This window comes from Trichomycterus rosablanca, chromosome 9, assembly GCF_030014385.1.
Source record: "Trichomycterus rosablanca isolate fTriRos1 chromosome 9, fTriRos1.hap1, whole genome shotgun sequence".
NCBI lineage: Eukaryota > Metazoa > Chordata > Actinopteri > Siluriformes > Trichomycteridae > Trichomycterus > Trichomycterus rosablanca.
In genome coordinates, this window is record NC_085996.1 from 27,524,937 (window position 1) to 27,530,936 (window position 6,000).

The window sequence follows — 6,000 nt, forward strand, 5'->3', positions numbered from 1 at the left end:
ACCCCCTATCGCCGATCAGTCGTGTAGTATAAAATACACACCGACTGAAAGACTCCAGAGTGCAAAAGATTCAGTCGTGTAGTGTGAACTGTACAGCGACCTGACAAATCAGAAAGTCGTGTAGTGTGAACTTGGCATAACACAGACATCCTGTACAGGAAAGGACAGAGCCTGCTCTACTTCCTAAGAAGGCTGAGGTCTTTTAACATTTGCAGGAAACTTCTCCACATGTTTTATCATGTTTTTTCTATGCTGTGCTGTGCTGGGGTGGCAGTATTAAAAAGAAGGATGAAGCACGGCTGGACAAACTGATCAGCCGTGCTGGGGTAGTGGTCGGCATTGAACTGGAATCTCTGGTGACTGTGGCTGAAAGAAGGACACTAAGCAAACTTCACTCCATCATGGACAATGTGAACCACCCCCTGCACACTGTTGTTGTAAAACAGAGGAGTATGTTTAGTGACAGACTGCTGTGACTGAGCTGCTCCACGGACAGATTAAAAAGGTCATTCATCCCCAGAGCCATTAGGCTCTATAACTTCAGCATTCGTGGACAACGGGTGATCACTAAGGACTGAGCATATATACATGTACAGTATATATGTGTACTTAAGTATATTCATACAAATGCATATATTGTATATGCTAATGTATATATAGTTATGGCTATATTGGCCCAATCCAATGTGCAATACTTGTCACTTATCACTTTATATTTAATATTTAATCTATATTTAATCCGGACCGTGTACTGTATACTTGGAACTGCACCTTCCTGCACTTTTAATTCCATTCCATTTGGTTATTTTGTTTATTTACACTCAATCCATTCTCATCATTAATAACTGCTCTGTAGCTATGCGGTTTATGTAAAACTCAGGTTACATTCAATCTGTCAAAGTGTTTGTACTTTCTCGAATTTATGTTGTTGTCATTTTTTTCTTTATAGTGTGTATTTGATTTGATTTGACGTACAATGCTACTGGGACTCTAATTTCCTTTGGGATCAATAAAGTATCTATCTATCTATCTATCTATCTATCTATCTATCTATCTATCTATCTATCTATCTATCTATCTATCTTAACAGAAAGAGACAGAATATCAACAAAAAATCCAGAAAACAAACATTAAATAAAGGTTATAAATTAATTTGTATTTAATTAAGGGAAATAAGTATTTGATCCCCTACTAACCAGCAAGAATTCTGACCCTTACAGGCCGGTTAGGTGCCCATGAGGCACACAAATTAGTCCTGTCCCTGTATAAAAGTCACCTGTCACAGAATCAGTTTCTTCCATTCAAATCTCTCAACCACCATGGGCAAGACCAAAGAGCTATCAAAGGACGTCAGGGACAAGATTGTAGACCTGCACAAGGCTGGAATGGGCTACAAGACCATCAGCAAGAAGCTTGGTGAGAAAGAGACCACTGTTGGCGCAATCATTCAAAAATGGAAGAAATACAAGATCACAGTCAATCACCCTCGCTCTGGAGCTCCATGCAAGATCTCACCTCGTGGGGTAAGAATGATTCTGAGAAAGGTGAGGTCAGCCCAGAATTACACGGGAGGAGCTTGTCAATGATCTCAAGGGAGCTGGGAGCACAGTCATCAAGAAAACCATTAGTAACACACATCACTTTTGTTGATATTCTGTCTCTCTCTGTTAAAATAAATCATAAAAATTATAGACTGTTCAAGTCTTTGTAAGGGGGTAAACTTACAAAATCAGCAGGAGATCAAATATTTATTTTCCCCACTGTACATACACCAATCAGACATAACATTTGTTTTGACATGCGTTTGTTTTCGTGACAGAACGTAGTTTGAGAAACCAGATAAGCTGACCTACGATTCCAGTTGGTGATAGATCATGTTGTGTGAAACCCTCTATCACTGATCAGTCGTGTAGACTGATCAGTCAAGATTACTATCCAGTCATATAGTGTGAACCGCACAGCAACCTGACGACTTGGAGTCATGTAGTGTGAACTTGGCATAAGTGCTATGACAAAAGCTATTATAAGTGTACATAAAAAAAACATATGCACTGAAATCACACATGAATCACACACAAAAGTCATTATGTGCATTAATAATTAATAATAAATAATTAATAATAAAACAAAAAATTTTGATTTTAAACCTTTCCTATACGGCAACTTTTAATTTTACAAACATTTTAAAGATACTTTGAGCTGACTGTTTGTGTCCAGTAAGATACTACTAATTTCACGAGTTTTTTTTATTTTTTATTTTACTTTTTAATTTTTCCCCTTTTTTCTCCCCCTTTAGCACGTCCAATTGTTCAATTTGCATCGTGCTTCCTCTCTGTCTATGCCGAACCCTGCCCTGACCGAGGAGATCAAAGCTAACCCATATCCCCTCCGAAACATGAGCAGCAGCCAGATGCGTTTTTGCCACCCACACATTGATGAGTTTGGCGCCACCTACTGTAGCGTTGCATGCGGAGAGACACACCCTAAGGGCACTCTTCCTCATCTCTTGTGCAGGTGCCTCTAATCAGCCGGCAGAGGTCTTCGCATTCGTAATCGCATTCTGACAGAGAGAGACCCACATCCGGTTCTTTGTCCCACCCCCCAACTGAGCAACCGGCCAATCGTTGCCCATACAGCCACTCAGCTTCGAACCGGTAAAGCAGAGCTGGATTTGATACTACGTACTCAGAATCCAGTCCTGGTTGCAGCGTGTCTTTTTACCACTGCGCCACCTGAGCGGCTTTTTCATAAGGTTCTTATACAATGTTCTGCACACAAACACACATAACATTCCTTAAATCTGGGGAACATTGTAAATCTGTAAACATTAAGTAATATGAGTAATGTGAGTGTTAGCTACATTAAGTAAGTAATGGGTTTGGTGTCTGAAACACAACACTATAATACAATGCTATAAATGTGGGAAACTGATGTCTACAATATTAGACAAAATCCGGCTTTAACATTAATTTGAATTAAAGTTGAAGTCATCAAATATATATATGGAGAAATTTAAGAAAGAAGTAATTACAAAATGGTGGTGTAATATATTTATAAAATAAAGAGTGCTTACATTTAAAATGGCAGAGGTTCCATAGTTGATGTTTTCTTTTATTTCGATTGGTGGGATAGTCCACTCGCGCTTTGGTCGCTTGGATCCATCTGCAGTTTTTATTGCCTAAGAATAAAGTATAAACATTGTAGATGCTTATGATATGTTATTAAATTTTATAGATTTTATTGCAAAAAATTACTTCTGCGACCCTAAAAGGAGGCTCATCTAACAGTGTAACTGCTTTGGATTAAAATTATCAGTCAGAAATATCAAGACTATTAACCAGCCCTATGGTCATTACATGCTGGAGTATGGGGGAAATGCCTTAGCATTTTTGACGAACAGTGCTTGATTGTAACTCAGCCAGCTCATTCAAACAGCTCAGCGTGTCTGACATGAAATGCAGCCGCTGTTTGTTTAATTTGCGGTTTGTTACCATAAATACGCCTCAGACCGCCTAAGGCAGCGCGAATATAGAACGTTTTCTGATGGAGAAATTTTAACCTACAATCTGACATTCATATGAAGTCAAGGGCCTCTGCTGGACAACTTGGAACTTCCACATATTATACTTGTGTGAATCAGGCTTTTCCCACATGAAAATAATGAAGTGTAAATATCGGTCCATCCTTACTGATGATCACCTGAAAAACTGCTTGAGCATCAGCAGCTCCTGTCCAGATGTGATAAGTGTGATAAGCTTATTTCTAAAACTTACAATAACATTAGACATCAATTTATAAAGATTGACTTTTATAAAGACATGCCTTTAAAATCAGCAGTTTGTCAGTCATTGATATTCAGAATGTTTAGTTCTTTACTTTTTTAGATAACAGTGATGGTAAAATTACAAATATTGTTATATATTTGTGGCAACTTTTCCATATTTCAGCATGACTGTACACTTGTACACAAGTGGGCTGAAAATAGTCCTGACCTTAACCCAGTTAAACACTATTGAGATTAATTGGAACATTAAACATGGTCAGTTTTATTTAGTTTTAGTTGTAAATTCTTCTTTTGAAAAACACCCTACATAAGCATGCAAATCTACAAGAAGTTATTCTGAATTCTCACAATGATAAAAAATGAGTTAAAAATAAATAAGTAAGTAGAAATCATCCAATGAATAAAGTTCACTCACCACAATTATAAACACTAGCAGAAATAGAGTGAGTCGTTCAAGCCTTAAGGAAGCCATGGTCACACCAGTCCTGCATTTACAGGTAAACCAGTCTTCACCTGATGTATATGAGTAAAAGTAAGAAGGCGATGCTAACCATCTCATGGTTGTTTTTGCACTTTTTGCTTTTGCTTTTTGCTTTAGATACACCCACAAGTACAGTGGAATTCATGTCTATATGCTCTTGATGTCCTTCCCCCCGCATCTAAGCTGTGATCAAATCCTATATAGCACTAAAACACTCACTGTTTTTATTTAATCTGCTGCATCACTTTATTTTCAGTCATCAAGGTTGATATATTACTGTTATTTCTGAACAAATCATTTAGATATTATATTAATAATTAATATAATTCTATTCTGTTTTTTTTTTTTACATTTGCATTAAATGTCTTGAGAATTTGTCTATAAAAAATATTTTATAGGTTAATGTTGGTCATTTATCAATTTTCACTAACTGCTTTATTATAATAAAAGGGCGGCACGGTGGCTTAGTGGGTAGCACTGTCGCCTCACAGCAAGAAGGCCCTGGGTTCGATCCCCAGGTGGGGAGGTCCGGGTCCTTTCTGTGTGGAGTTTGCATGTTCTCCCCGTGTCTGCGTGGGCTTACTCCGGGTGCTCCGGTTTCCTCCCACAGTCCAAAGACATGCAAGTAAGGTGAATTGAAGATACTAAATTGTCCATGACTGTGTTTGATATAACCTTGTGAATCGAATAAACTTGTGTAATGAATAACTACCGTTTCCTGTCATGAATGTAACCAATGTGTAAAAACATGACGTTAAAATCCTAATAAACAAACAAATAAAAAATATTATAATAAAAATATTACAATTAAATACACCATTAAAACTAAACTAACAAAAACAAAATAGATTTTTGAGTAAAAACATATATAATTATAATATGTATTATCATATATAATATAATCATGATTTTTTTTTCATGCTTACATAATACCTTAAAATGAATTTCCAGAGTACTACATTACATATTATTTCCTTTCTGTTTGAGTTGCCTGGTGCTATTCTTAAGTAACACTGACATTTTTTTGTATCATAGTCAGCTCAATAATTATTTACACTCTTGGTGTGGAGGATGGGTAAAACAAATAATTAAGAAATGTCTTTATGTTTTGTTAGCTTTATCTTACATTTAATTATGTTACAACCCCAATTCCAATGAAGTTGGGACGTTGTGTAAAACAAATAAAAACAGAATACGATGATTTGCAAATCCTTTTCAACCCATATTCAATTGAATACACTACAAAGACAAGATATTTAATGTTCAAACGAATAAACCTTATGGTTTTTTGCAAATATTCACTCATTTTGAATTTGATGCCTGCAACATGTTCCAAAGAAGTTGGGACAGGGGCATGTTTACCACTGTGTTACATCACCTTTCCTTTTAACAACACTCAATAAGCGTTTGGGAACTGAAGACACTAATTGTTGAAGCTTTGTAGGTGGAATTCTTTCCCATTCTTGCTTGATGTACAACTTCAGTTGCTTAACAGTCCGCGGTCTCCGTTGTCGTATTTTGCGCTTCATAATGCGCCACACATTTTCAATGGGAGACAGGTCTGAACTGCAGACTTTTGTATCTCCAATTCACCTCACTTGCATGTCTTTGGACTGTGGGAGGAAACCAGAGCTCCCGGAGTAAACCCATGCAGACACAGATAGAACACGCAGACTCCACACAGAAAGGACCCAGATTGCCTCTCGTGGGGATCGAACCAATGACCTACTTGCTG